This window comes from Antechinus flavipes, chromosome 3 (assembly GCF_016432865.1).
Source record: "Antechinus flavipes isolate AdamAnt ecotype Samford, QLD, Australia chromosome 3, AdamAnt_v2, whole genome shotgun sequence".
NCBI lineage: Eukaryota > Metazoa > Chordata > Mammalia > Dasyuromorphia > Dasyuridae > Antechinus > Antechinus flavipes.
The window spans coordinates 42385158-42405679 of NC_067400.1; the positions used below are offsets into that span (position 1 = coordinate 42385158).

Genomic DNA, 20522 nt, shown 5'->3' on the forward strand with positions numbered 1-20522 from the left:
AGTCTGCGCCCCGCGCGCCTCCTGGCCGCGCTGGGGTGAGGAGCGCTTGCGCCTGCGCGAAAGCCTGGGTCCGAGGGGAGAAGGAATGACTGTGCTTGCGCCTGCGCTCACGGCACCTTGCACTGGCCCTCGCGCTCCGGTCCGGTCTGGTTCCCCGCCCTGCTCGGGGTCGGGCCGTTCCGCCCAGTGCAGGCGGGCTGCGGGGAGGGGGAAGGGAACCACCTGCCGGCTACACCCACAAGCGGCGGAGGGCAGCGGGCAGGGGGCTTCTCCAAACTTTGACAGTCGCCTCCGTGGGCGAGAGGTGCCTCTCGGACCAGCCCTGTAGCCGGGGCCTCGGGTTCGAGTTCCGCCTCCTTCCGGGCCCTCCAAGCAGGGCCTGTGCTGGGTGACCCATGGGGTGATCCCCGGCCGGGGCCCCGGGTTCGAGTTCCGCCTCCTTCCGGACCCTCCAAGCAGGGCCTGTGCTGGGTGACCCATGGGGTGCTATCGGGTGATCCCCGGCCGGGCCCCGTCCAAGGCCGGCCTCCCCGGAGCTGCCTTCTGGGTGGAGGCATCCCGAGCCCCAGCAAGAGCCCAAGGGCCTTGGCTTTACGGAGTGCATTCCCTCCCCAGGGCTGTGACGCCTTCTCCCCCCCCAAACACCGGGGGCGAGCCGTCATATTTCTAATATTAAAATAATCTGATATAGAGAATCATCCTGAGTGTTTAGAGATACCAACTTATTTTAGAACATACTTTACAAAATAATCAAAAGAATTCTTATTTTTCATCCAACACAGAAACAAAGTTCTTAAATTTAAAATGTTATTAAACTCTATAGTTCTGTGGAAACTGAAAATAACTGAACAGTTGGGTTCTGTTGCAATTTTTTTGCATGGGATCTTCAAGCTGTCAAATTTATAAACCCTCAAACTGATATGCTTTTTTTTGATATTTACTAATAATTATTAATATTAATTTGTATCATAAGCATTTCTGTATCTGTTTTTGTTAGGAAATAAAAATTTAACATTAAATAATTTCCCACATGCACAAATTTTAAGATAAATGGTTAGAAATGTAGATGAACAGCAAATATGTACAGGTGTGTGAACTCAGCCATTTGAAACAAAAAAATTTAATTATTCTACTAAGTTTAATACAGAGAATGTATTTGCACTGATTTCAGGTAACTGATTTTCCACAAAACTTCAAACACCCAACTCCAAGTCTTCCAGCTCCTGTAGGAGGGCACTTTCTTTCTGGATCTTCATCTAAACAAAAATTTCAAAACATTATTATTGAGCTAAGGATTTCTAAAAATTGAGTTTTAAAACTCCAATTTAATCAATGTTATCTGCATACACATTCTATTAATGCCCCAGTAAAAAAGAGTCCAGCCTGCCTATATGGCCTCCTCTTCTGACCTTTACACAGAGGAGGGGTGAGAGCAGAGCTGCAACCTGTGGCTAAGAAAAACTGTCAGGAAGATTGGGCTTGGGCCAGTTACACAACTGGACAGGTGGTGAAGGAGGCATAGAGGGCCCCATGCATCTCAAGCTCAGTGAAAAAAATGAATAGAAAATTGAAATGATTTTCAGTGACAGACCAGATGGTGACAGATATTTATGTAATTTTATCTGTTTTAGAGTGAGAAATAGCAATAGATCAATAATCTGTGATTTCTTCAATGTGGGCACTCTGAATTGATGGCTCTGGCAATTCTCCCCATTTTCCTCTGCAGATGCTCTTTAAACATTCTCATGATACATGTAAATGTGTTATTCAACTAACATACATACAGGTATACATGTATCTATACCGATATGTCTATGGGGGCTGGGTATAAATCTACTGCCCAGCCTGATTCTGGGGAGAAAGAGAAATGAAAGCGATCTGTCACAAGGTCACAAACGGGAAGTCTTTCTAGGTCTACTGAGGCGATTAGACTCAGCCTTCAATCATGGTTTCGTCCAGGATCGCCTCCAAATCACATCAAGGCATTGGTATAGGACTTCAATGGAAGAGACTGAAACTTGACTTGTAAAATTATTTGTAGTCATTTTTTTAAAGAAAAAAATTTGTTTTAAGAACTAACATGCCAAAATAAACCACACACCAAAAAAAGAATTTATATGCTCCTAGCTGATAAATTATTTCAGAAAAGTAAGCTAAAAAAGAACTATAACCCCAAAAGAAGACAGAAGATAATACCTGATTTTTCTCAAGCTGTTTACCACGAGCTGCTTATTCTTTCAATTGTTCACTTTCTATTAAAATCAAATGAGATTAAAGGAGGGGGAAAGAAAAAAGTGTTAGAAGACTTAGTCATTACATACAAACTGATTTTTTAAAAAGATCTGAAATTAGAATAAAGCCAATTCAATCATCCTATTTTGTTTAAATCAAAGTACTGTAGCAGAAAGACCAGGAGGGAGTATATTTTTTAAAAATTTTAGGTTATCATTGGCAATGTCAAAAATGTAACAAGCTATTTACAAAATTTAAAAGAAGCTATTTGAAGTATTGTTCTGTAAGAAATGACCAGGAATGCTAAGTAAAACAAGCAGAACCAGGTGATCATTGTACATGGCAACAAGACTATATAATGATCAATTCTAATGGATGGAGCTCTCCAATAATGAATTGATTCAGACCAGTTCCAATTCTTCAGTAATAAAGAGAGCCATCTACACTCGGGGAGAGGACTGTGGAACTGAGTGTGGACCACAATATAGCATTTTCATTCTTTTTGTTGTTGCTTGCATTTTTGTTTTCCTTTAGGTTTTTTTCTTTCTAGATCCAATTTTCCTTGTGCAGCAAGATAACTGAATGGATATATATATATACATATTCTGGATTCAACATATATTTTAACATATTTAACATATATTGGAACACCTGCTATCTGGGGGAGTGGGTGGAGGGAAAGAGGGGAAACTTTGGAAAGAAGGCTTTGCAAAGGTCAGTGTTGAAAAATTACCCATGCATATGCTTTGTAAATAAAAAGTTATAATAATTTTTAAAAAAAGAAAAGAAAAATGAGCAGGAAGATAATTTTAGAAAGGCCTGGAGAGACTTACATGAACAGATGTGAAATGAGGAGAACCAGATTATTGTACATGACAACAAGAAGATTATATGAGGACCGATTCTGACAGACGTGACTTTTCAACAGTGAGATGACGAAGGCCAGTTCCAATGATCTTGTGAAGAAGAGAGCCATCTATACCCAGAGAGAAGTCTGTGGGAATTGAATGTAGTTCACAACATAACATTGTCACTCTTTTTGTGGTTGTTCACTCGCATTTTATTTTCTTAACTCATTTTCTTTCCTTTTTCATCTGATTTTTTTTTCTGGTGCAGCAAAAGAATTGTATAAATATGTTTACACATTTCAACATGTATAATATATATTGGCTTGCTTGCCATCTAGGAAAAGGGGTAGGAGGAAGGAGAGGAAAACCTGAAACATAAGAGTATGCAAGAGGCAATGTTGAAAAATGTATCTATGCATATTTTGAAAATAAAAAGCTTTAAAAAAAAAAACTATTCAAATTTGAGAGAGGGATAAGGTTTTTTTTAGTTTGTTTGTCTGGATTTTTTTTGCTGAGGCAATTGGGGTTAAGTGACTTGCCCAGGGTTACACACCTAGGAAGTGTGAAGTGTCTGAGATCAAATTTGAACTGGTCCTGACTCCAGGGCTGGTACTCAGGATAAGCCAATTTTTAGAAACTTAAGCCACATAAAATAGGACCTCTCTTCCTTGGTCCCAGATGTCACTCTAGAATCCCTGGGTACCCTAGCAAGTGCCCATCAAGTAGCTCTGCTCCATTCCATAGGAGGATAGGAGCATCCACAACTAATAGTAACCATAAATACAACAGAAACTGATATAAGTTAGAGGAGAACACTGGCGGCATGGATAAAAACTCCAGAGGAAATCTGCTAGCACCACCACGGGGAAAGAACCTCATAAGTACACGTGCAACACCTTTCTGTCACTTTTGGAAAAGCACTCAATACCAACTAAAAATATTCCCTGAAATTTTCTTCAGTTATGTTAAAATATTTTCAGGAGCCTTAACAGCCTTGAGTTGAGTGACAGCAAGGTTAGAATAAAGAGCAGTTTGCAGAACCCGCCTTCCATCCCCATGGCTGTGTCCCACTCCCATTCCCCACATCTGTTCCCCACATCTGTAGCCACACTCCTAGCTCTAGGACTTCCTGGCCTCTAGAGGGCGCCCAGTGGCCACAGATGTTGTCCCCTCCCACCTCCCAACATCCCCAAACTTCCAACTAAACCCAGCATCAAGGCACTCCCAGGGACTCCCCAGGTGAGAACTAACAGTGAGAAGCCCTAGAGAGCCGAGGAACCTGCTTCCAGGGACGGTGTCACTCGTCACTAAGCGACGGGGAGACTCCGGGCACCTCACTGACCTCTCGGCTTCCATTTCTCAGACCCAAATGGCCAGTCATGCTCAGGGGTAAGACAGCTTGGGCCCCACGGCTGCACAAACATGCAGCATTTGGCAGACATGCTGGACGTTAAGATGGAACTTGGTCAATCATTGGGGATGAGCCCAGAACCAGAGCCTCCTTCCCTTACAATGTCACAGCCCAGGATAAGTCCAAGCTTCTCTCATCTCCTCTCCCACCCCTCCATCTGTAAGAAAGCCCTGTCACCCGATGATCCTCCCCATCTCCGATGATCCTCCCCACCTTCCTTTCTGGGCAATTTGTGTTTGTCCTTTTAGGGAGAAGCCCCTTACCTTTCTCAGGTTCTTGATTTTTTTGTCTACCTCAGGGTCTCCCGATGTTGGCAGAGAGACATTCCGTGGGGGGTTCTGCTGTGGAGCTGGATTAAGGGCCAAATCCTGACTGCCTTCGTTTCTGGCTTCCTGTAAGAATTTATCTGTTACACAATGGTCCAAGAAAACACAAACACTAAATTTTAAACCACCATAGTCTAGATCAGGGATCCTCAAACTACAGCCGGTGGGCCAGATGCAGCAGCTGAGGACGTTTATCCCCTTCACCCAGGGCTATGAAGTTTCTTTAAGGCCCACAAAACAAAGTTTTTGTTTTTACTATAGTCCAGCCCTCCAACAGTCTGAGGGATAGTGAACTGGCCCCCTATTTAAAAAGTTTGAGGACCCCTGGCAGATGTATAAAATGTAGAAATCAAAATGTGACTTTATCTTTTATACACTGTGAGATATAAATTGAGGGTCTGAACAGAAAGATATCTGCCTAACAAAAAGAAATGCTTCGAGCTGAACCTGTTGGTCAAACTGATTGGGCTTACTGCCATCAATTACCCAACTGGCTCCTTTAATTCGGTATCTGGCAGCTATTATGTTTTGTGGCCTGTAACTGTAAGTCAACGAGACCAAGGCCATGGGCCCCCCACATAAAGCCTTGCTGGACTTCAGGACTCCCGAGAGGGTGACTTCAGATAGCCGTCTCATCAATGTGCCCCAAGAAGATGCTGGGGTAAGTCCAAGTCCATCCTTCACAACTGGAAAGGTATTAATCATCTCGGTGCATGCAGGGAGTGTTGGGCCTTATGTCTTTGCATCTTTCATTTTATGATTTCACTTGAAAATATTCTGGGTACCTTCCTGACACAAACTCCTATGCTTTCCAGACATTGTATTCTTGGTGTTATTCAGAATTTTCTTTCTCAATTAAAGGACACATTCAATGTCTCTCATCTCAGGTAAAAGACCAGCTCCGAGCCCACCGACCCCAGAGCCCCGGAGCGACGACAGTTGCGGTACCTGCTTGGCAGCTTTCTTGGCTTCATGTTTTCTTTGATTTTTCAGAGCTGTCTTAGATAATGGCGGTTTCATATTCTGAGGTGGTTCATCCTCATGCTACAGGAAACAGACAACAACCATCAGGAAACATAAACCCCGCACTGTGGGTCCCAAGGCATGGCCATTATACCCATTTCCGCACAGAACACGTGATTTTGTTGATTTACATTCTTTAGACTACACAGTAAAAGAGCTCATCAGTCACTTTGCTGTACCCGGAGGCGACTCTGGGGTCTCCCAGGCAGCAGCAGCAAAGCTCTGGCAGGTCTCCCAAAGCAGAGAAACTTTGAGGAAAGGCCCAGCAAAAGTTCCAATGGCTCAGGTACCCTTAGGCCTAGTCATCAAGGGATCGTTTTCTTGGCTGGAGCAACTTTTCCATGGCACGAGGCATGTCAAGGTTGTCAGCTATCTACATGGAGGCAAAACATATTTACAATGACAAAACCATGGGTGCTTCTGAAGCAGTAAAAACTAACAGACATTGTAGAACTGTTATCAGCAGTTAAAATATTCCAAATGGCAGAATGGCTTTAATTAGGCTTTTCATCCAAGCTAACATATGATACCTCTCAGCTATATGAGAGCTGGCAGAATTCACTTCCTTCTGTGAAACAATAGAGTTTTTCTTAGTAATTCTGTTGACATCTGATTTTTATGAAACCAGATACCAGGAATAACTTCCACAGAGGCCTTTTCTTACTGCTGAGGCCTTAAAACTTCAAATATAAAGCACACTCACTTACTTTCTTTGCATAAAAAGTTACTTAATTTACTAGATTTTCCTTTTAAAATCTGAGATTAGAGGATGACCTTGTTGCTTGTCCTTGGTTCTTGAGGAAGACCAAGACATCAGGGAGGGGATGCTGTGACCTGCAAGTGAACTGGACTTAAAGCTGGGCAAGGTCAGCCCCCTCCCTGTCCCCTCCAGAACATCTGGGTCCAGTGACCAGATAGAGTTCAGGAAGACTGAGATGGCCTAAGGGATTACAAATAAAAGTTATAAGGCCCCACTGGGAAAGAAGGGGTAAATTGAGGCTCACTTACAAATTGGGATAAATTCAATGCAATCACTGCCTTGTTGTCTGTACTGCAGGGATGCTTCCTTTGTGAAACTAAAAACTAATTTAAGGGTTCAAATAACTTCAATTTTATTTTCCTTATAGAAAATCAATGTCACCATCAAAATTACACTCTAACTTCATCCCTCCATCAATTTACAATTAAAAATAAAGTATTTGTGGCACTTAGGAATGATCAAGACAATAGACTTTTGCTTTGTTTTAAAAAACAACACTATGTCTCCCTCTGGTCCCATTTGTGTGGTGTGTTGCTATGCTGATGTAATAGCAGTATACCAGAGCAGTATTATCAACAGTTGGAAAACAGTAACATGAAGTTCAAAACAAATTTACTATTTCAGCCAAATACAAATTGCTCAAAAATTTAAAATCCCTGAAAAACAATTTTAAAAACTGTAAAAGTATTTTTATGCTTTGTTTACAGAATTTATTGGTAATTAATAAACATTTAAGTCTCTATGACTCATTAAAATTTCAAGTGAAATTGATGTGGGTTAGGATTAGTAGAAAGAGTCCACTTGAATAAGAATCAGAAGTCCTTTACATGAACTGATGCTAAGTGAAATGAGCAGAACCAGGAGATCATAATATACCTCAACAACGATACTGGATGAGGATGTATTCTGATGGAATCACTTGATCAAGGATGGACAGAAGCAACTACAACCAAAGAAAAAACACTGGGAAATAAATGTAAACTGCTTGCATTTTTGTCTTTCTTCCCAGGTTATTTTTACCTTCTGAATCCAATTCTTCCTGTGCAACAAGAGGACTGTTCGGTTCTGCACACATATATTCTATCCAGGATACACTGTGACATATTTAACTTGTATAGGACTGCTTGCCATCTGGGGGAGGGGGTGAAGGGAGGGAGGGGAAAAGTCGGAACAGAAATGAGTGCAAGGGATAATGTTGTAAAAAAATTACCCAGGCATGGGCTCTGTCAATAAAAAGTTATAATTAAAAAAAAAAAAAAAAAAAAAGAATCAGAAGTCCCAAATCTGCCACTAGTGGTCATCTAGGGTAAGTACTAAAATGTTTATCCTGGATATGAGGAGATTGGACCTGCCATTTCTTTAGGATAGGGGGCTCCCAGTAAGGGAAGCCCTTCCACCAATGCAGAGCAGGTATGGGCAAGGAGGTGAAAGCAATTGCCTGTATACCTAGCCAGAATATGTGAATCCAGGCCCGCGTATTTACGACAGTATGCTGTACAAATTCTGTCATTCAGTCATTTCAGTCCCAGCTGTAAAGAACACTAATGTATTTTATATCTTAATTAGGGACCACTTAAGCAAGAATTGTAAAGAATGAAATAGTCCTACATGAATAGCCTGTTTACGAAAGCAAAACACAAACAAAAATGCCTCCAACCCCATTGATAGGCATCCTATCAGAGACGGGAGTTCCACGAAAGCAGCCTTGTTTGATATGCTAGAATCCTTACAAAATGTTAACTCACTGGAATTGATAGAAACAATGCTTATATATTTAAGTTTACACCTTTGAGAGTTCACACATTAGAGTTCACAAGTCTGGGAGATTCATAAGTCAGGAACCCACAATCCCACTCTCTCGGAGGAGGAGTCAACCTTTGAGTTCACATCTCTAAAAGAGCATATAAGAGGATGAGCCTCAGTAAGGAGTCAGCAGAACTGGAGATTCAGAGGGAGCTAGAGGCTGAAGCTGGAAGAGACAAAGGACAAGCTGCAAGAGCTCTTAGAACCAAGGAGGGAGATAGGCCTCTAAGAAAACTAACTGGGCTATTTTGAAAGAGACAATAAAGGACTGTACTTTAACAGCTGGCTGCATTTGAGGTGACTTTACTCAGAACCGAAACTAAGGCTGCCTCCAGGAGTCCCCCAAGAAACCTGCTCCCAGAGAATGATCATATTTTAGAGAAAAGAAGAACATTACAATGGAGGTGCTATCATACATTGTTCTATAGAGGCAAAGGCTTCTTCTTGAATCAAATTTGTAAAGCCACATATGGCTTCAAAATCTCAATTGGGACAGAGTACAACATTTAAATCTTGCAAGAAAAGCCAGCCAGGTGTGCAGTGCTCCCTAACAGGTGTACATTCATTTACAACCATCTGCATTACATTATCTGTTACATTTAATGGGGGTGCATATAAATATGACAGGTCAAAGACTAGAAACTAAACAGAAACTGTAAAATATCAAAAGGGGAAAGCAAGAGTGGAAGACAGTCCCAGTCAATTTCCTGAAGCAGACTTCACAGTATTGTTAAAATGAAATTTTAAAGCCCTAATATTTTGAATGCTTAGTTTCTATCAGAAATATGGGAAGAGACTTGGGTTTGTGTTTTTCTCTTTCTACTGAAAAACAAAAGCTGATGAAAGCAAAAACAAAATAGAAACAAGGAATTAGAGCTAGAAGGCACCTTAAAGATACTTCAAATAAGCCCTCTCCATTGGGAAATAAGGAAACAGACCAGGACTTGGGCAAGGTCACAAGGTAAGGCACTAGAGCATTTTCCTGGAGAGGGGGCTCTCAGGTCTATCAATGCTCAAACCCATAACGCTGATTCAAACCCGAGTTTGACTTTCTCGGGACCTTGTTTGTGGGGGGAATCTATGTAATTTGAGTAGCATTGGGGAGAAGCGGGGCTTGTATATAAGTTGTATTCAGAAAGCATTTCCTTTATCTGACATTTCTGTTACAAAGTCTGATCTGGGGGAAAGGCTGAAGGGACAGAAACTTTGGGCAAAGAATGGAAATGGATGATCCTGCAGATTTCTCCGGCTTCTTGCTCATCGTTTTTGATATTTTGATACTTTCATTTCCAAAGTAATATAATTTTCTAAGTCACTCCCGAGAAAAGCTGAGATAAATGAATAAATAAACGAATGAATCGAAGTCCGCTGGGTGTGAGCTTGCACTGAAGGCTGGGTTCGCTTTCTGCACGCCAAGGAAGGAGTCCCGGTTCCGAAGGCAGGTTCGGTTTGCGGGGGTGACCCTGGCTGTCAGTCCCTTCTCATCTAGAGGGAAGAGGGTTGGGCTGGGGCCCTGGGGGATGCCCTCTCGGTGTTTGGGGGTCCCGGCCCGTAAAAGCCCAAGACCCGCAGAGCAGATGCCGGGGCTCGCGATAACCTCACCAAGGAGGCAGCTCCGGGAAGCCGGTTTGCACCGGACCCCGGCTCGGGATCACCCGGACAGAACACCGGGGTCACGCTGCTCAGGCCCTGCTTAGAGGGCCCAGACGGCCGCGGGGAGGCGGAACTCGAACCCGGGGCCCCCGGCTGCAAGGCAGGGGCTGGCCCGAGAAGCACCTCTCATCCAGGGAACCACCTGTCAAAGTTTGGAGGCGCCCCCGCCCCGCTCCCCTCCGCCGCACACGTCTGTAGCCGGCACCGGCCTCCTCCCACCCGCATCGTCCTCCGCCGCCCGCCCGCACTAGGCCGCACAGCCCCGGCCTCGCCTGGCTCGGCGGCCGCATCCCTCCAGCCCTCGCCGCGCTCACCAGATTTGGAACTTGAGCAGCGGCCCCGTGGCGTACTGCATCTTGAGCCGCTTGCCCGGTACGCCGCCCGTGTCGGCCGAGGCCTCGCCCGCAGCGCCGCCGCCGCCATGAGAAGGAGCAGCAAGAACCTGACAGTGTAGGTACCGCAGGGGCCGCCGCTCAGCACTACACCGCGCAAGGCCGGTCTGGCCCCGAGGCGAGCCCCAGCACTACTTGAAACGGAGCGGAGCGCGAACCGGCGCATGCGCAGGCAAGAATTCCTTCTCCCCGCCTCCCCTTCCGAACCAGGCTCTCGCGCACGCGCGGGAGCTCCTCACCCTAAGAGTGGCGGAAGGAGCTCGGCGCGCAGGCTCGGAGCGACTGGGCAGAACCGGCCCATGGAGAGCATCTTTCCAAACAGAGAGAAGGGATACAAGGAAACTCGAGAGGGGCCCGAAGCTGCGTTCGAATCCTGCTTCAGGCTCCATCCGCGTGACCGGGGACGAATCCCCTGCGTTCTTTCAGCCTCAGTTTCCTTCTCTGCCAAATGAGAATAATCCCCACTTCTCGGGCTTGTAGAGAGCACGAAATGATTCAAGAAATGGAGAGCGCGTTGCCCTGAGTAAATGATGATGGTTGTTAGGGATTTTTTTTTTGATTGATTGCTAATTCTTTTTTTTCTAAATCTTGTAATTTCCAACTTTGTTTTTTTCTTTTTTAATTTTTTTCCCCCTAAAGAATAGCTTTTTACCATTACAATGAATCCCCAATCCCTCTATTTTTGCCCGCCTGCATTTTGGATTTGCTTCACAGGCTACTTGTACAATATTTCAGAGTCCGATTCTTTTTGTACAGCAAAATAACGGTTTGTCATGTATACTTATTGTGTATCTAATTTATACTTTAATATATTTAACATCTACTGGTCATCCTACCATCTAGGGGAGGGGGTGAGGGGAAGGAGGGGAAAAATTGGAACAAAAGGTTTGGCAATTGTCAACGCTGTAAAATTACCCATGCATATAACTTGTAAAAAGCTATTTTTAAAAAATAGCTTTTTATTTTCAAAATATATGCAAAGATAATTTTAAACATTCACTCTTGCAAAACTTTTGATCCAAATTTTTCTCCTTCCCTTCCTCCCACCCCCTTCTCTAGATAGCAAGTAATCCAATATATGTTAAATGTGTGCAGTTCTTCTATACATATTTCCACATTGATCATGCTGCCCAAGAAAAATCAGATCAAAAAAGAGGGAAAAAATGAAGAAGAAAACAAAAGAAGCAAAAACAACAATAAAGGTGAAAATGCTATGTTGTGATTCATACCCGGTCCCTGTCCTCTTTCTGAGTACAGATGGCTCTCTTCATCCCAAGACCATTGGATTTAGCCTGAATCACTTCATTGTTGAAAATAGTCAAGTCCATCAAAATTGATCAATGTATTATTTTCTTACTGTATACAAGTATTCTCCCAGTTCTACTCACTTCACTTAGCATCAGTACATGTAAGTCTCTACAAGCCTTTGTGAAATCATCCTGCTGATCGTTTCTTACAGAACAAAAATATTTCATAAATAATTATATACCATCATTTATTCAGCCATTCCCCAACTGATGGACATCCACTCAATTTCCAATTATTTGCCACTAAAAAAGAGCGGCTATGGGGCAGCTAGGTGGCGCAGTGGATAGAGCACCAGCTCTGAAGTCAGGAGGACCCGAGTTCAAATCTGGTCTCAGACACTGTCTAGCTGTGTGACCCTGGGCAAGTCACTTAACCCCAATTGCCTCAGCTAAAAAATAAAAATAAAAAAATAAAAAAAATTAAAAAGGGCTGCTACAAACATTTTTGAACATGTGAGTTCTTTTTTCTTTTTTATGATCTTAGGTAACAGACCTAGTAGAGACACTGATGGATCAAAGGGTATACAGAGTTTGATCGCCCTTTGAGCAGTGTGGATATTATTATTAATGAAAGTGATGCAATTTTTTTTTATATAGCCATCAGTCTAGAAACCTTCCTAGTGCTAATGCTTCCTCTCTGAAATGTTAAACACTAGATGGCAAAATTAGAGCACTTCTTGCCTTCAGATCCTGATCAAATTGAGCAAATGACATACAAACAATTATGTACAAATAATCCAAGAATCAATGAACATGTTAAAAGCTTTCTGTGGGCCAACCCCTGTACTAAGCACTACAGATTCAAGGAAAGACAAAATTAGTTCAAATACTACCTGCTCCCCTTCTGTTGGAGTCCAGCTCCTGTAGTGATGAGGGATGTGACAACATAAGGGGCCAGGCAGAGAAGTCCTGCTTGTGGACTCTTCGAAGTTTATCAGAGACACAAATATATACCTTAAATGCTCATAGGTCTGATACAAAGTACACTCCTTTAAAATTCCTATAGGCTAATAAAATTCTACTATGGTGTAAATGATTAAATCCCGTGTAAGTCCCAGATCTTGGTTACTTAGAGATGTAAATAGTTGAGATAAACATCAGAGTAAAGTTTATTATCTCATGTATCTTTCTCCAAAAAATCTTTAGTCTCCTCCTGGACATTCTTTCCTGTCCTAAATTCAAAGGTTTAGCTTTAAATCCAAAATTGCATTTTACTTCAGTCTCTAGATTATTACTTTATTATACTGACAAGCAGTCTCTGCTATATCAATAAAGGAATTTTATTGAGCCAAGTTACTATAAGACTCAAAACCTGGAATGTAGTCTTATCTCTTGGCCTTCTACACCCTTCCCCATATTTTCCCCCTCCATCATATAAATCCTTTCTTATGCACTTCTTATACATAAGATAATTTCCCCAACTCTTCTTCTCCCTTTTCTTGTCTTCTTATCTGTCTGATCATGATCTCTCCCTTGCTGGTTCTAATCCATATCATGCTCACTAATTATGAATGTCCCCCAAGGGTCTGTCCTGGGCTTATCCCTCTGCACTATCTCATTTGATCTTATGGGAGCTATCATCTCTAAGAAGATACTTTGAGATCTCTCTGGAACTACACTTATACATCACCAACTGCCTTCAGGGTATCTCATATTCAACATGTCAAAAACTGAACTTGTTATCATTCTTTCCAATTGCCACCTCTTCCACACATACTTCCTTAATTCCCTATTATGGTCAAGGGCACTACCATCCATCCAGTAATCTAGGTTCACTACCTTTGTTTCATTCTTAATTCCTCACATATCCAATGTGTTACCAAATCTTCTTATTTCTACCTTTACAAGTCGTTTTAAATTGCATCTTCTGGTCCTTCTGTCTTCCCTGCCTGCTTCTAATCAGTATAATCTAGCAATTTATGAATAGCTAGTCTAAAGTAGCAATAGCAGGAGCTCGTAGGAGCGTCATTAATGAAAAATCACATCCTGGTAATATGTGCTAGATCAGAGGGAGCCATCTAAACTTTACTGTCCCGGTCCTATGGTATGTAAATCCCAGACAAATTCCAAACCTGTGCATTAAAGACCAGCAGATTACCAAATGGTGCAGATAATTTTGAGATGATGTGAATATGGTAATTTTAAAGTTTTACTGACAACTTTGAAATAATTTTGATATGTTAATGAACTATCCCCAAGGTGGTACCACAATTAGATTTACCCTATTGTTCCCCAAAACTCTTAAAATGAGACTCTCAAACTCCTGCTTTCTGAGTATTCTGCCACCTCCATTGTGTCCATGCTGCTGAAAGCTCCCAACTTTAATTTATGGCTACACTAGTGATTCTCAGTACTTCTCTTTCTTCCTCACCACTATTTGTCTTCCTTCACCATCTCATCCTCTCTCCCTATGTAGATTGCTTTTTGTAAGTTTTGTAAGAAGAACTATATCAACTATATCAAACTTAGGGATAGATGAATAATTTATGAATAAATAAAAAATAGGGAGCAATGAGAGGTTATAAAACGGATAGTTTTGAATACATTAAATTAAAAAGGGTTTGCTAAAATAAAATAAATGTAGCCAAGATTAAAAGCAAAGCAGAAAATTGGCGAGGGTTGAGGGATAATATATACAGTTTCTTAGATAAAGGTCTCATATCTCAAATATTTGTATTTGTAAGTACTGTATTTTCTTTGCTGTTTGTCCCCATCCCCTTTAAACCTTATTAAATTGTGACTGTCAACTCATTTCCGACTGCAATTGTGGTTTTTCCTGGCAAGTACCAAAAGAACTGTGGGCCTATATCACAATTTAACTAATTATTAATTCAATATCTCTAATATGTGCTCTTTCTTTCTACTCATATAATCACTATAGTTCAGGTCTCTAGTATCAAATATGAAGTCCTCTGGCATTCAAAGCTCTTCATAACATGATCCTTGCATCTTTCCAGTCTTCTTCCTTATTCGCCTCCATATACTTACTTCCCCTCTATCCAGTTACCCTGGTTTATTTGCTATTCCTTACATAATAATACCAGGTTGTATTGGGTAGTTAGGTGGTGCAATGGATAGCCAGTCCTAGAGTCAGGAAGACATTTTTTTTCTTTTTTTTCTTTCTTTCTTTCTTTTTTTTTTTCCTAAATAATTTCCACATCATGCTGCACAAGAAAAAATCAGATCAAAAAGGAAACTTCTTAGGAAGTTTCATTTTCTCATTTTTCTTGGTTGTGTATAAAGACGCCTCTCCAGCTGAGGTCCCCATATTAGAAGAAAGAATGAAGATAAACTATAGCATGAGAAAAAGAAAAAAAAAGCAATCAAACAACAAAAAAAGTGAAAACACTATGTTACGATCCACAATCAATCCCCATAATCTTCTTTCTGGATGGAAGATGCTTTTTTTTCTAAGTTCAAATCTCAGTTCAGACACTTACTAAGCTGTGGAACTATGGGCAAGATACTTAACTCTGCCTCAGTTTCCTCATCTATACAATGAGTTAGGAAAAAAAAAAAAAAGACAAACCACTCAGTATCTTTGTCAAGAAAAGCCCAAATGAAGTCATGATAGGTCAGGCAAAATTGAACAAAAAAAGAGAAAGTTCCCACAAATGTCTTTAAGCAGCTCCTTCCCCTTTGAAATATCTCTAGTTTAAAATATGACAGAAACATAAAAAGGGAATTAACTCAGGAAAAACTTATGGGGGAGAGGCAGAGATAGAGAAAGACAGTGAGGGAGGCAGAGATGGAAAGTGGGTGGGAGAATGGGAGAGAGAGATAGACAGAGAGGCAGAAAGAGAGAAAGAGAGAGAGAGAGAGAAGAGAGAGAGAGAGAAGAAGAAGAAGAAGAAGAAGAAGAAGAAAAAGAAGAAGAAGAAGAAGAAGAAGAAGAAGAAGAAGAAGAAGAAGAAGAAGAAGAAGAAGAGGAGGAGGAGGAGGAGGAGGAGGAGGAGGAGGAAGAAGAAGAGGAGGAGGAAGAGGAGGAGGAGGAGGAGGAGGAAGAAGAAGAAGAAGAAGAAGAAGAAGAAGAAGAAGAAGAAGAAGAAGAAAGGAGAAAGAGGAAGATGAGGAAGAAGAGGAGGAGGAGGAGGAGGACCACAACGAGGAGGAGGAGAAGAAGAAGAAGAAGAAGAAGTATATCAACTGTCAAACTTAGGATAGATGAACAATTTATAAATAAATAAGAAATAGGGAGCAATGAGAGGTTATAAAATGGATAGTTTTGAATACATTAAATTAAAAAGGGTTTGCTAAAATAAAATAAATGTAGCCAAGATTAGAAGCAAAGAAGAAAATTGGTGAGGGTTGAGGGATAATATATATAGTTTCTTAGATAAAGGTCTCATATCTCAAATATATAGGGAATTTTGTCAAATCCATAAAAATATAAGTCATTTTTCAATTGACAAATGGTCAAAGGACATAAATAAGTAGTTTTTCAGTGAAGAAATTAAAACCATATGTGGTCATATAAAAATTCTCTAAAACTGCTCTATTAATTAGAGAAACGCAAATTATAACAGCTTTGATATATCATCTCATACCTATCAGAGTAGATAAAATGATAGAAGGGGAAAATTACAAATATTCTAGGAGATATGGAAAAACTGGGATATGTTATTAACTGATCCATATTTTGAAGAGTAATCTCGAATTATGCCCAAAGAATTATAAAACTGTGTATACCTTTTGATGCAACAATACCATAATAAGACTATTTCTCAAAGTGATCAGGGAAAAAGAAAAAAAAAACCTTTCTAAAATATTTATAGCAGCTCTCTGTGATAGCAAAGACTGGAAATTGAGGGAATGCCCATCAATTGGGGAATGGCTAAAAATGTTTGAGCTATAATTGTGATGAAAATCTATTGGTTGGTTTTACGAAAACATGGAAAGACTTGCATGAAATATTGAGCAGTGTCAAGAAAATGTTGTACACAGTAACAGCAATATTGTTCAAGAACAAGTTTGTAAGTTATTTTGAGCATTATAAATGCTCAAATTAACTACAAAGGACCTGTGAAGGAAGATGTATCTACCTCCAGAAAAGGATTGATAAATATGTAGATCTCACCTTTTACTTTTAGAATTTCAAGTTTAGTGTTTGACTGGGGGTTTTTAATTTGTTCCTTTTCTAGCATTTTTAATTGCAAACCCAATTCATTGACCTTCTCTTTCTCTATTTTATACAAATAGGCCTCTAGAGATATGAAATTTCCCCTTATTACCGCTTTGGCTGCATCCCATACATTTTGGTATGATGTCTCATTATTATCGTTTTCTTGGGTGAAGTTATTAATTATGTCTATGATTTGCTGTTTTACCCAATCATTCTTTAGTATGAGATTATTTAGTTTCCAATTATTTTTTGGTCTACTTCCCCCTGCTTTTTTGTTGAATGTAATTTTCATTGCATCGTGGTCTGAAAAGGATGCATTTACTATTTCTGCCTTACTACATTTGAGTTTGAGGTTTTATGTCCTAATATATGGTCAATTTTTGTATAGGTTCCATGAACTGCTGAAAAGAAAGTGTATTCCCTTCTGTCTCCATTACATTTTCTCCAGAGATCTATCATGTCTAGCTTTTCTAGTATTCTGTTTACCTCTTTGACTTCTTTCTTATTTATTTTCTGGTTTGATTTATCTAATTCTGAGAGTGCAAGGTTAAGATCTCCCATTATTATAGTTTTACTGTCTATTTATTCTTGCAGCTCTCTTAGTTTCTCTTTTAAGAATTTAGATGCTACCCCACTTGGTGCATATGTTTAATATAGATAGTGCTTCATTATCCATGCTACCCTTTAGCAAGATATAGTGTCCTTCCTTATCTCTTTTAATTAGGTCAATTTTTGCTTTAGCTTGATCTGAGATCAGGATGGCTACCCCTGCTTTTTTGACTTCACCTGAAGCATAGTAGATTTTGCTCCAACCTTTTACCTTTAACCTGCATGTATCTCCCCGCTTCAGGTGTGTTTCCTGTAAACAACATATTGTAGGATTCTGGCTTTTAATCCATTCTGCTAACCGCTTCCTCTTTATGGGGGAGTTTACCCCGTTCACGTTTATGGTTAGAATGACCAATTCTGTATTACTTGCCATCTTGTTAACCCCGGTTTATGCTTTCCTCCCTTCTTTCCCCTTTCCCCCCCTTCCAAGTAATAAGCTTGTGAGCACCCCTTGCTTCTCACAGCCCTCCCTTTTTAGTGTCCCTCCCCCGCCTTAGAGTTCCTCCCCCTATCTTACCCCTTTCCCTCCCAGTTCCCGTATTCCCTTCGCTTAGCTTATTCTTCCCTTTCCACTTTTCCCCTCTCACTTTTCAATGAGATGGGAGAAGTTTCACCATAGATTGAATATGTCTTAAGATTTTTCACTTAAAGCCAATTCTGAAGGCAGTAAGATACCCACTATATTCATCCCCCTCCATTCTTTCTCTCAGATATAATAGGTTTCCTATGCCTCTTCATGAGATGTACTACCCCCACTTTACCCTTTTTCTGGTACAATGTCCTTTCCACATCAATTTCTAGAACAAGGTATACATGTATTCTTTATACATCTATTTCTGATGAAAAAACCAGAACTTAACAAAAAGTTTGATCTACAAATATAGAACTCAAGAGAAATCTAAAAAGGTAAAGATTAATCTTGGGAACTATATTTTGACTATATAGATGTATAAAGAATACATGTATACCTTGTTCTAGAAATTGATGTGGAAAGGACATTGTACCAGAAAAAGGGTAAAGTGGGGGTAGTACATCTCATGAAGAGGCATAGGAAACCTATTATATCTGAGAGAAAGAATGGAGGGGGATGAATATAGTGGGTATCTTACTGCCTTCAGAATTGGCTTTAAGTGAAAAATCTTAAGACATATTCAATCTATGGTGAAACTTCTCCCATCTCATTGAAAAGTGAGAAGGGAAAAGTGGAAAGGGAAGGAATAAGCTAAGCGGAAGGGAATACGGGAACTGGGAGGGAAAGGGGTAAGATAGGGGGAGGAACTCTAAGGCGGGGGGAGGGACACTAAAAAGGGAGGGCTGTGAGAAGCAAGGGGTGCTCACAAGCTTATTACTTGGAAGGGGGGGAAAGGGGAAAGAAGGGAGGAAAGCATAAACCGGGTTAACAAGATGGCAAGTAATACAGAATTGGTCATTCTAACCATAAACGTGAACGGGGTAAACTCCCCCATAAAGAGGAAGCGGTTAGCAGAATGGATTAAAAGCCAGAATCCTACAATATGTTGTTTACAGGAAACACACCTGAAGCGGGGAGATACATGCAGGTTAAAGGTAAAAGGTTGGAGCAAAATCTACTATGCTTCAGGTGAAGTCAAAAAAGCAGGGGTAGCCATCCTGATCTCAGATCAAGCTAAAGCAAAAATTGACCTAATTAAAAGAGATAAGGAAGGACACTATATCTTGCTAAAGGGTAGCATGGATAATGAAGCACTATCTATATTAAACATATATGCACCAAGTGGGGTAGCATCTAAATTCTTAAAAGAGAAACTAAGAGAGCTGCAAGAATAAATAGACAGTAAAACTATAATAATGGGAGATCTTAACCTTGCACTCTCAGAATTAGATAAATCAAACCAGAAAATAAATAAGAAAGAAGTCAAAGAGGTAAACAGAATACTAGAAAAGCTAGACATGATAGATCTCTGGAGAAAATGTAATGGAGACAGAAGGGAATACACTTTCTTTTCAGCAGTTCATGGAACCTATACAAAAATTGACCATATATTAGGACATAAAAACCTCAAACTCAAATGTAGTAAGGCAGAAATAGTAAATGCATCCTTTTCAGACCACGATGCAATGAAAATTACATTCAACAAAAAAGCAGGGGGAAGTAGACCAAAAAATAATTGGAAACTAAATAATCTCATACTAAAGAATGATTGGGTAAAACAGCAAATCATAGACATAATTAATAACTTCACCCAAGAAAACGATAATAATGAGACATCATACCAAAATGTATGGGATGCAGCCAAAGCGGTAATAAGGGGAAATTTCATATCTCTAGAGGCCTATTTGTATAAAATAGAGAAAGAGAAGGTCAATGAATTGGGTTTGCAATTAAAAATGCTAGAAAAGGAACAAATTAAAAACCCCCAGTCAAACACTAAACTTGAAATTCTAAAAGTAAAAGGTGAGATCTACATATTTATCAATCCTTTCTCTGGAGGTAGATACATCTTCCTTCACAGGTCCTTTGTAGTTAATTTGAGCATTTATAATGCTCAAAATAACTTACAAACTTGTTCTTGAACAATATTGCTGTTACTGTGTACAACATTTTCTTGACACTGCTCAATATTTCATGCAAGTCTTTCCATGTTTTCGTAAAACCAACCAATAGATTTTCATCACAATTATAGCTCAAACATTTTTAGCCATTCCCCAATTGATGGGCATTCCCTCAATTTCCAGTCTTTGCTATCACAGAGAGCTGCTATAAATATTTTAGAAAGGTTTTTTTTTTTCTTTTTCCCTGATCACTTTGAGAAATAGTCTTATTATGGTATTGTTGCATCAAAAGGTATACACAGTTTTATAATTCTTTGGACATAATTCGAGATTACTCTTCAAAATATGGATCAGTTAATAACATATCCCAGTTTTTCCATATCTCCTAGAATATTTGTAATTTTCCCCTTCTATCATTTTATCTACTCTGATAGGTATGAGATGATATATCAAAGCTGTTATAATTTGCGTTTCTCTAATTAATAGAGCAGTTTTAGAGAATTT

General features: G+C 40.3%; 1 protein-coding gene across 3 annotated transcripts in view; it reads right to left on the bottom strand.

Moving 5' to 3' along the window:
• Window positions 1-1119: 1119 nt before the first annotated feature.
• Window positions 1120-20522, bottom strand: part of EIF2A (eukaryotic translation initiation factor 2A) — a 91287-nt gene continuing 71884 nt past the window's right edge. The window contains exons 11-14 of one of the 3 annotated variants that reach the window (XR_007951624.1): window positions 5766-5861; window positions 4755-4883; window positions 2197-3226; window positions 1120-1256 (exon numbers count right to left, since the gene is read on the bottom strand). The gene's annotated coding sequence lies outside the window, so the exon portion shown is untranslated. The remainder of the gene's footprint in view (window positions 1257-2196; window positions 3227-4754; window positions 4884-5765; window positions 5862-20522) is intronic. The other 2 variants (XR_007951626.1, XR_007951625.1) reach the window with 2 other exon arrangements.